Raw genomic sequence first — 12,295 nt, forward strand, 5'->3', positions numbered from 1 at the left:
GTTTTTTTCTCATGTAAAACAATCTACTTGAAATCTGGAGAAAAAAATACCTGTACCCTTAGGTAGGAGCACTTTTTGATGGGGAAAAAAATATACTTAATAACTTTCTGCTGGATGCAGCATTGTATTCCCAGAAGCAAAGGGTAGGTGAAGGTGTGAATGGCAATATTTCTGTCTCCGTTCATCGTATAAGCTATTAATTTTTCTGCTCCAAGACTTTGCTTGTTACTAATATCAATAATCTGATACTCATGTGAAAATCGTGACCATTATTTCTTAATAGGCTGTATGTGTGAAATTGCCAAGTGCTTCTTTCTTGCCTTACGGAGTACGAAAGTGTGTAGTGACTTGAAACAATACTCTATACAAAGTTATGGGCTTCTCTGGCTTGCCTCCTCCCTGTTTCAAAACGAGCTTTGTCATACATTTGTCTCACCCTGGGGAACAGTGACATTCCAAGTATTATTCCCTCCTAAAAGACATTTGATACACTTATGAATGCAAAATGTCACAAGTTCAATTTTCAATGTCTTATAAAACCTCAAGATTCTTGGGTTTTTTCCAAATACTTTTACAACAGAAAGTAATAAATAAACATATAAGACTTAGAATCCATATACTGAAAACTTGCTGAAAACGTTTAAGTTATACTTAAGGGTTATACTTAGTATCTGAAAAAGTACATACACAGTTTTCTTCATTCTGTAGATAGCCATTTTTATTTTTACTACTGTGCTGTGGCCAGTAAAGATTACAGAATCTATTTTACAGCACTGGTGGCTAGTAGTAATTACTGAAGGTTTGGTTGCCTCATTGCTTCATAGCTTTGCTCTTTAGGGGTTTGAAACACACTGTTCACCTCGGGTAAGGTCTCACAAACCAGTAAACTTACTAAAACGTAAATCAAGCAAAGCTGGAACTTTGCAAGAGTCTGCATGAAGATTTATCTTAAATAAATATAAAAGTAGCTTCTGTACACAATATTCCAAATATAGTAATTCATGAGTGTCATTATTTAACCCCAGCCAGCTACCAAGCCCCACACAACCCTATAGTCACTGCCCACCAATGGGATGGGGGAGAGAATTCGAAGGATAAAAGTGAAAAAATACTTTAATAGGTAAAGCAAAAGCCACACACGTAAGCAAAGCAAAACAAGAACTTCATTCACTGCTTCCCATCAGCAGGCAGGTGTTCAGCCATCTCCAGGAGAACAGAGCTCTGTCATGCATAACAGTTGGGAAGATCAATGTCACCACTCTGAATGTCCCTTCTTTCCTTCTTCCCACAGCTGTATATGCTGAGCATAACATCATATGCTGTGGAATGTGCTGGTGGTCAGTTGGGGTCTGCAGTCTTGGCTGTGTTACCTCCCAGCTTCTTGTGCACCCCCAGCCTACTCACTAGTGGGATAATGCGAGAAGTGGAAAAGGCCTTGACTTAGTATATGCACTGCTCAACAGTAACTAAAACATTTTAACATTATTTACACTGCACAAATTCAGCACATATCCAAAATATAGCCCCATACTAGCTACTATGGAGAAAATTAACTCTATCTCAGCCAAAATCAGCAGAAGGAACCTACTGAAAGTTTTTAATGGCATCTCCTTGGGTGTATTTCTGACACTTTTCCTTGCAAACGGTTGGGCCACTCAGAATAGATTAAATGCAACTGGTTAGGTTGGCTGTTTCTGCAGCCCTGTTCTTCAAACTGTGAAAAATCCCAAAAGCAGCATCTGATGAGAGTAAGTGGGAAAATTTCTCTGGTGATTCTAGTTATTTTTTATGTGGAAGTTTATCACTGTGAAGTTCCTCTAGAGCAAGAGGTCTTTTGGACAATGTCTTTGGAACATAATTGGAAGAGCATTTGGGTATCTGAAATGTGGTTTAGGCACAAGCCAAAAACCCCATAGATGTAGTCACCCAGGTCTGCCAGTGGATGTACTCAATGCCCATAAGCATGGGCAGCTGGGCACCTGATGTTGTCACTGCATCAGCTGAATTGCTGCTTGACTTACTCTTATGTTCCTGGTCCAGACAGTGGGAAGTATATCACCGGCAACTGATGAAGCGATGGATCAGAGCAGGTACGATTAAAGGCTTAACCAGTGCACAAAAGATCTTAACACAAAGCACAAATGTGAGAAGGACAGATGCAGAAAGAAACGTGGTAGCAGTGGTCACCAGGCCTGCAATGTCAGAATGATACTGTAGAGAGCTTGGGACCTAGAAAACCTTCTGTGGTCTTCAAAGCTCAAGACAACTCTCCTCTCAGGGCAGACTATGACTAATGAGTGCTGTCTGATGCAGGGTCAGTATTATCCCTCCTGTGCCAGGTCTGTGCAGCTTTACAAAGCACAGCGAAGTAGTGTGAGAGAGCACTAATGGACAGCACAGCAAATAAAGATCATGGCTACAGCAGCTGGAAAGTTTTCATTTCTGGTCCTTCTTCCCAACCGTGTTCCTACATTTTAACCAACGGCTTTCCAATGCACAATATTGGCTCCTGTTCCAGGACAATAAACACTGCCTATAACAACTGAGTATCTGTACTGCTGGCATTTGATCAGAGTCTCCTCATATTTCTCTCTCTGATTCCATGATTACCATGTTCTGAAAGCAGGCCAAGTATAGTTATGTCTATGTTTTATTTATATACATGTTTATGTTTGTGTCTGTAAAAGTATGTCTTAGATATACATTATCATTACAAAATATCTTATTTACACAATAAATAAGGGGCAGGGAGTTATCCATATCATGGAATACGGTCTTTTGGTATTATACTTAGAGCAGAATCCTACTTTATTCATTTTTTTCTTTTACTGTGTATAATCTAAAGTCTCTGAATTTACAATGAATAAGGAGCTTGGGTACCACACCTTCTAGATATTTACTGTTTTGTACTTTCATCTCTCAGAGGTAAGCATATGTTAACTCTTGTTTAAGGTATGAGATATGGATTCCTAGACTATGTATGCAATATTTGACACAGTACTGTTCTACTCCATAATCTGAGGGGGTTTGCACATGAAGCGGTGTAAATAATAGATAATAGCAATCACCTTGGGTACCCTTAATTAAACTTGATGCCTAGCAAGAATTTGTTGTCTAATTGAATTTAAATGATTAGATGTTTTAAACAGCACTGTGGAGAAGTTACAAAATAACAAATAGCAAAGACTTTGACTGCAGTTAGCGGAAATCAGTAAAGCTGTTTGCCTCTGTTTTTAAACAGTATTAGCTTCTTTATCTATAAATTTGAATTTAGAAGAATCTGTTTTCCTACATCTTTTTCCTACAACAATAAGTGTTAATTCAAAAGTTGTAACTTTAAAGGATGAGTGAATGATTGAGAAGTGTAAAAGCAATTGATTTTTTTCCTACAGTTCCATAAAATATATTTTCCTGTGTATAGACATCTTCCAAAATTACTCTGTGTTTTGAGAATACAATTATTTCAATCCCTTGACATTGTTGTCTTTTCAGATCTGTTATTCAACACTGAGGCATGGGTGAATCAGCAATTACTTTATTACTCTTTCTTGTAAGAGTAGAAATTTGTGTGCTCAAACCTAAAAATCTATGAAAACAACTTGTCAAAGAGTTGTTTCGGGGGGGGGGGGGGAGGTATCTCTTAGCAGCACAGGATGTAAGACTTACTTTGTGAAAAAAATAAACTCACAGACTAGTACATAGTCTCCTGTTGTAATGAGCACTAACATTTGCTTAAAGTCTGGTGCTGCAAGGCCTTCTCTAAATTCAGAAAGTTCAGATTTTATGTGAACATAGTGGTATGTATTTGAAAGGCAGACAAAGCATACAATTATCTTTTTATCACTGTTTTCACACTGACAATAGAATGAAATATATTAATATAAATTCACTTCTATCTTGAAATTGTAGCAGGTAAATGTTGAGCCACTGTTTGACATCTGCTTCATAGAGGATTACTGTTTTGCAGCATACGTGCACTTCTGGCCCAGAAGCAGGGCTGAGACAGGGTGAGGTTAGAAACAGACAAGTAGGCTGGGTGTGGCTTAGATGTCTAAGGAGACAGAAACAGGTACTGAAGAATGAGGGACTCTGGTCCTAGTATTGTGAGAGTAGGTGGTAATGCGCAGAAGAGTGTAGGAGCATAGCAGCTTAGTTTGGGGATGGAGGAAGAAAGAGAATGTGATTGTGTAGAAGGCAGGAGGTTTGGGGAGGGAGTTTAAATAAGGGGAGGGGAATTATATGTTTTGTTCTGTTCATATTTCAGGAGCAAGATTTTGGTGGGGTTTTTTCTCCCCGATAAATGGGCAATGGGTTTTGGAAAAGAAAATCAAAGTATGGCAAATTAATTTTAGCCTCACTTCCTATGGAAATGAGATACATGTTTACTGAGTGTGAGTTCAATGACCAAATTACCTCCGTAACTTCTTTGAGTTCAGTGGCCAAACATGTCTTAAACTAACTGATAAATTCTTACAAACTTTGAGAAAATAGATGGCAGACTATAGTAGAAAGCTTCTGTAAACTTCTCCTGGAAGGGCTACAAAGAAAAAGCTCCATCAGTAAATTGCACTCTGTTAACCACTGGAGAATGGGGAGCAGGGAGACAAAGAGTAAACAATAAGCCAGCCAACCCTTATAAATGCCTGACATAAGAGAAGGCTTCAGTTGGAGTTTGCATTCTTAAGCACCAAAGTCAATCAGCCATGAAAAACAAATCTTTAAGTGACCAAGCTTCATTAGTTCCAGTACTCACTGAGTGATGTGATTTAATTGCAACACCACCTAAAGCAATGCTATGCAGCCCATAGTCTGTGGATAATTGATGGTCAATAAAATATCAAAAGGGAGCTCAAAAAAGCAAATCAAACCCAGAAAATCCTGCACAGCCATATTCTCCTATTCATGCAAGCAAATGGGAAGTGAAAAATAAAAATCAGGATAAAACTTTAATCTTTATTTTTGTTAGTCTCTAAAAGAAATCCATTATGACTATATCGGCAAAGCAAGCAGAGACAGTCTCGAAGTTTGTTTTTCTCCCAGCAGTTAAGGGTTGAGAAATGTAGTGATCCAGAGACCAGAATCAGGATTTTGGATGTTGGAAGAGACCATATGCCCTTTTTCCTTTGTTGTCCTATTTAGGTAGTGTAATTGAAAATGCTCAGGTGGATGTAATTTGTGTTAATCCTTCATGAGACCCTTCAACCAGTCAGCCATCAATTTGAGCTTCAAGTTACTCTTGCATTTTCTTGATCCTTCTCAGAGCATTAGTTAGAAAAACTAAGATATCTGGACCTTCCATTTCATATTTTATGAGACTTATGCATCTATTTTTTCTCTTAACATTACAATGGTTGCTATGATGTTTATGATTATTTAAGAGCTGAGATCTCTCTTCCTTTAATGTCCATATTGCATCTCTGTGCAGAACTCTAGCTATGACTCTCTTATCTGAGAAAAACCGAAGACCTTGAACCTCAACTTTTTCCTGACCTCACTTTCTGACCTTTCTTAGATTCTTATCTGCAGGTGGGGTTTGTTTGTTTTTTTTCTCAAGCCCCAGAAATTATTTTGTCTTCGAAAATTGTCTCTTCTTTTCCTCAGCTGCACATAAGAATTAGACCATATTGCTGTATGTATAAAAGTAAATCAGACTTACAGATCCATGCATCTGTTTTGACCACTAGTGAAAGTCTTTCCCCCCCCACCACCAAGCATTTACAGTATAGTACTCTTATTTATGTGTAGTTCCAATGTTTAATGTAAGTTAAACTCATTTCAATTTCAAGGCAATGCACATCCTTGGCAGAACATAGCGATGTTGGTAAATAGTTCCTTCCATGACTATTTGAACTGTTAAATAGACTAAAGGATGTTTAACTTTGCCACTTTCAACTTATTCTCTGGTTTAATGCAGGTCAAGAAATTGTCCCCAGATTGTTATTAAAGTTTCACTAACAATTAGTGCATGTTTTATATTTTAAAATGAGATATAAAATTTATACTTATGTATACTTAATTTGCTACTTAAAAGCTTCTAGGCATAAAAGGGAGTAGTAATACTTTAAAAATGTTATTTTTAAAACTTTTTTTTTCTAAGAGTGTTTTGAACAATTAAATATTCATACAAAACAACACTTGCATGTTCACTGTAGAAACTGGTATACTGCTGCTCCTTAAAAGCATTTAAAATGCATTGCAGTTTTTCTTCCACATTCTGCACATTCAGTTTAACTTGTAAAATTTTTAACATGAATCTGATAGAATGACAGAAGACACATTTGGAAGAGAACTGCTCTTCTGGTCTCTTTTGTCTTCTGCACTCACCTCAATGGTATCTGCTGCTTTGGTGGGCCAGTCACTAACACAGTCACCAAAATACTGGCAATGTTCACAAGTAATTCAATGGTGTTTAAGTCGTGTTTCCTGCTGTAGCCTAAGCTGTTTGCAGTGCAGTGGAGGGAACTGAGCTTCTACTGTGAGTGAAAGCACCTGATTTTAGTTCAGAAAATACAGTTTTTAGCATAGCTCTTTGTCTGCTGTAAGACTGAAGAAGAGTCTTAGTTCAGAATTTTCAAGCACATAGATTCCTATATGCAAAGGTATGTGAAGATAAATGCAGGAGATAAGCTCAAATAGATTTATTTTGTTGTCCTTTTAAAGGGTGAGTCCGATCTTCCACGTCTCTGTGTGTGAACTGTAGGCGTCTCCTTTGGCTCTCTACCAAGCACTGAGTGCAGTACAGAACTGACGTGAGATACTGTGCACAAAAAGTCTGCTTTATGAATATGGCCTCAGGGATGGTTCCTACTTTCAGAAATAGTACTAACCATCAGCTTTCATACAGTGTTTGGGTGGTAGGGAGGAGAAAAATGAAAGCAGGGCTGAGATGAGAAAGGTGATGGAAGAGGGATTGTTTGGAATCAGCAAGATAATATTTGCATACATTATTACTACTATTATTACTATTACTGTTTTTCCTGCTAACAATTGTATCTGTTCCTGAGGGAGAAACAGTATATAGCATAAGGCAGGGAAACACACACCACATAGTTCTTTTTAAGATGTTTTATTTGTCCTCTGTAGAATTAGAAGACAAGTACTGTTTTGGTATTCTTGAAGTAATGACTAACCAGAGGAAGAAGTATTTAGATGGAATTCGTTAAATTTAGCAACAGTGTTACTTAACAAAAATATAATCATGAGAGTGGTGAGAGCCTGGAATGGGTTGTCCAGGGAGGTGGTTGAGGCCCCATCCCTGGAGGTCTTTAAGGCCAGGCTGGATGAGGCTCTGGCCAGCCTGATCTAGTGTGAGGTGTCCCTGCCCATGGCAGGGGGGGTTGGAACTGGATGATCCTTGTGGTCCCTTCCAACCCTGACTGATTCTATGATTTTGTAACCCCAAAGATGTGACTAATTTTCAGTTCTTTTCCAAAAACTTATCAGGAAAAAGATATATTGACTAATGTAACTCTTTTCAGACAGTTGACTACTGTATTTAAGTCTGCATAATGTTCAAAAATGGTTTTCCAACAACATCCAGTGATGTTTCTTGATAATTGCTTCTAGTAAAATAGCAATGTATTTGAAAATGCTGACACATTCTAACTTGTGTTGATTACCTATAACATATAGGTACGTAACTAATAACATTGAAACGTCACTTGGTAAATCAAGTTCCCTGATGATATAGATTTTATTATGAATTAATTTAAAAATCTACATTTAGGAGGGGAGAGTTGACTTTCATTTTTCAAGTATAAGTATTTTATTTACCCCACACGCTCCCAAGATGTATCACATTAACTTTGTTAAGGATCATGCTGGTCTTGTCACATTCAGGGAGGTCACTGACCAATTTTGTTGACTTATCTTAGGATACACATTTATATCTAATGAAAGTAAAATGCAAAGAAAGTGAGAGAAAAGTTAACAAAAATGAAACTCAGTGAAACAAGAGGGGTAAAAGATTCGTATAGCAACAAAGGACAACTCATATGCTATTGGAAACAATTCTGACGGTTCAAGATCAGTTACTGCTCAAAAGGGAAATGGCAAGAAAAGCAGAAGGAAGTGTAGATATTTCTGTGTAAGTAATATCCCTTCTAAGGCAGTGATAACCCAGAGTGATTCTGAAAGTTTTCTCATAGCAAACAATTCTTTGGGCTTTCTGCAAAGCTGTGGCATTCTGTTCTTGTTCAATTATATTAGCCTCTTGGTAGCAATTGAATCAGATGTCTTCCCTAAAACATTATGCACAAGAATGATTCACATACTTAGCCTTCGCTGTTTCCAAGGTATTACTTTTGTTTTTACAGCAGCTGCTGCCCTACCAGTGGCCAAACAGCAAACACAAGACTTGGACAACAGCTAAGATGTTGTAATGGCATTTTCGGTCAAACTGGATTACATTGTAACAGAGATGAGCAGGCATTTTGTTTTCAAAAGCAAAGCTTGCATATACAGGTTTAGTGCAACAATTACAATTTTTTATATATGTATTAAAAAGGATTTTATTGTTTCACTGTAATTTTTAATATACTGAAATACATACAAATAATTAATAACAAGACTGAGATGCAAGCAATGTTGTTTTTATTGCATCTAACATAACTGACAAAGCCAAATAGGCTCCAATCAGAAGTCTCAAGTCAAATGATCTTTGTGAAGGAGTTTGATTTTGTAATCCTTAGTTAGTGGAGTTGACTCTTTGTCCCATGATGGTCAGTTATTAAAATCTCTTCTGGTCTTTAGCTCTGTCAGTATTTCAGTTATTCAAGGGATGTTATTATTGATAATGATAACTCCTGTCTTTGTGTAGGTCATAAATGCCTGAGTATCTGATGTGGGAAGGAGGTAAAAATTACTTGCTCTTGTTTTAAGAAGACAAAAAGGTGGTTTGGTTTTTGCTTCACAACTTAAGTTTCATGTTATCAAATATTTTTTTCTGCCACAGAACAAAATGTCTTTCTTCTTAGCAGTAACTTTACTGGTCTGGTCTTCTTGCTGAGATGGGATCCCTTCACTATTGAGTATTTTCTTATACCAAGAATGTAAGATCATGCCTGACTGGGTGACAGGAGTGCAGCTGGATGTCTACACATGTACATGGTCATTTCACCATGCCTGACTGTGGGTGGCAGGAGTGCAGCTGGATGTTTACACACATACATGGTTGTTTCAAATTATCAAAACTCCCATTAAGGTGATGGATCACATTTCCAGCAAAGAAGTGATAGATTCTTTTCTTAATTTTTGGTATTACTTACGTTAGGATTAATAAATAACTGTGTTACAAGTCATTGAGCTGAGTGCAAGCATCATTATTTTTTATCCAGGGAGAAACTACACCTAAACACATTTGGACAAAATATAACTTGATCTACACTGCTGCTGATCTTGTAAAAATAATCCTATTGCAGCTGGTATTAACTTTGTATGAGTTAGTAGAAAGCTTCTGAAAAAAAAAAACCAGCTGGTTTTTTTTTTTCCTCAGAGTCAAAAACATTGCTTGAGGTAAATACAATAATGTCTTCAAGCAAGATTTCTACAAAGATGAACAGTTCAGAACTGGTATCAGAGTACCATTAGATTATGTAATTTTACTTTTTTCAGGTTTATAAGAGATTTTGCTTTGTATATTTCTGACTTTCTGATTTCATAGAGATAGATTGTCTAACTACTTTTCTTTCAGTGAAATTAGATCATTGTCCCCATTCTGGATGCTGTGTGACTTTGGCAGATTAGATAAATTATTTGCTTTCTGTGGCTTTGAATGCTGTCTGAGTAATAATCTGACTTCATTTACCACCATCCTTGAGTAGGTGATAGAAATCTTTTGGGAGACTTACATTTCTGAAAAGTTTTATTTCTTTTTCTTTCTGCTTATATTGTGCACTTTGTAAGTGCACAAACTGAAATGTTTTGAGAGGGTTTTTAATAATCATCATTCTCATTAATGTGCCTGGTGCTGTGCCCAAAACTAATCTTAATTGGTGCACTTCAGAAGATGTGTACTAATTGGAAAGAGTCCAGAGCAAACCAACAGATTTTATCAGACATCTAGAAAACGTGATCTACAAGGAAGGACTGAGTGTGTTTAAGTTGTTCAGCACACAATAGAGAAAACAGAGTCTTTCCAGGGTAGTTATCCTTTGATGATAATTTGATCTGCACTTAGGTGAGTAAGATAATCTTATTGGTAAGATTATTTGGGAAATAAATCTTTAAAAAATAATCTTCTGATGGAAATGCCAGGCTAGGGGTTGAGAAATCTGTGCTCATTTCTTGTCTCTTTTGCCAGTGTGGCCTTGGGAAATCTCTGTGTTCTTTGATCCACCAGCACTAACATGTTAATATTTTTCCACTCTTAGTTGTTTATAGGGCTTAAACCAATTAGGACTTTGGCACTGATAGTAGAACTCTGGCATGCCTGGAGCTTTTGATTCTAAAATTGCTCCAAGCAAGCCTTGTTCAACTTCTGGCTCTTCAAAATGTCTAAATTCACCTGTCATTTTATTTTAAAAATTTCCAGTTGGTTTTCTGGATTTCTGCCTGTCTGTTGCCCAGCATTGTCTCAGTCTGAATAAGCTGGTGACTAAGTCTTGCTTAAACTCACTTAGGATCAGAAATTGGTGCAACTTCCAAGTTGCTTCCAGTCATGCAGAGTCATTCTGTACATCTGCAAGAAGTCTAGAGACCTAAAATCCATTGGTTTCAGGGCCCACTTTCATCTGGTTTCCAGTGTCTCAGACTTACAAGTACATGCCTTAAAATTATGCTGGTTAAAACATTTCATTGAGCCTGGGTTATTCAGCAGCCAGCCAAAACTATTTCAGCTCTTTCCATGTTGGCTATAAATACAGAAGTGGTTCTGACAGCAGAGATCAACTCCAAGATCTCCCTGCTGAGGGATTTAATTGATAAGTTAATGTAGTTTTTGGCATCTATACATAGAGGCAGCCTCCTGTTCCAGCACTGGATAGCTGGCTTATGCTCCTGAGAAGTATAGCTATGCTCTGTGCTTAGCATTTGCTGTTACTCAGCAATATAAGTCTCTTTGCTCAGTGTGCAGGATCCATTCTGAGTTGCTTAAGCTGTCCAGACAGTACATGTTAATGTTAGGGCACCCTGAGACGTGGGACAGGCAGTGCCTGGCAGTCTTTTAGTTTTTAGCTCTTAGACTGTGTACTCTGGCTGTGAAGGAACTCATTATCTTGATTAAGACCCATAGGCATTGTAATACAAATTAAAACATACCCACATACCTACCTACCTCACTTATTTTGTAAAGAGAATCAAAAAGTAGACCATATTTGAAAGCTTCTACATTTTAATTGTTATCACTTCATTTGTATACCAGTGAGTATTTTTTGTCTGCAGTATTAGAGAGACTCATCACCCATATGGAACTTTATTATGACTTTTAGTCCCTAAGAGCACAAAGCCTAAGTGGAAGAAAAAATGTTGCAGTAGTTTAAACCTGTTAGAAGGTTAACCCAGAGATCTGGGTCAACTTTGTCCTCTGTCATTCTCCTCAGATACTGCATTCCCCATAATATCTATCTCAGCATTTAAACACACAGCTGAAACTGAACCTAGCCACAATTAAGATAATACTGGTTATGGTTATACATGCTTGGATTCTGTACCTCCTTAGTGTTGCTGCTATTCTAAACTCCTGTTCCCACTTTATACACACTGGGAAGCTATAGTTAACAACTAACTGCAGTAACTCAGCATTAGTAGTTTTGATTAAAATTATTCTGGGATGTTAAACAATATCCATGTATTTCACACACCAAAATGAGAGTCTTTGTATTGTTCTGACCTGCCATTTACAAAATTTAGTTGTCTTTTAGTTGTACAAAATGGTAGTTCACTGCTTGTCCCGCTGCTAAGGAACCATAGAAGCATAGTCTGCCCATTGTTCTTTACTGTTTAGTTCTGCTGCAAGGAAGATTATGTCTGATACCGTTCACTGGGTTATACTTAAGAACAGTATGGATCTTCTATAGGGGTGGTTTTCTTCTGGAGTTGAACATCCTCCTGTCAGTAAAGGGGCCTCTGTGTTTAATCCTGTATGGAGTTCCTCAGGAAGACATCAGACTAGGTTTGTTTTGGTTTAGTTTGTTTTTTCTTTTATTCTGGAGATCATTAGAACAGCATGCAGATGACTTAGTGTAATTTGAATCAATAATGCCCACCAGTAAACCACTCTTCCCACATTCATTTGGCTTTGTGTTTGATCCTGTTTGCACTGGTCTTATAACCCTGGAGTTCAAATATTCGACTCCTA

Source organism: Indicator indicator, chromosome 12, assembly GCF_027791375.1.
Source record: "Indicator indicator isolate 239-I01 chromosome 12, UM_Iind_1.1, whole genome shotgun sequence".
Lineage (NCBI taxonomy): Eukaryota > Metazoa > Chordata > Aves > Piciformes > Indicatoridae > Indicator > Indicator indicator.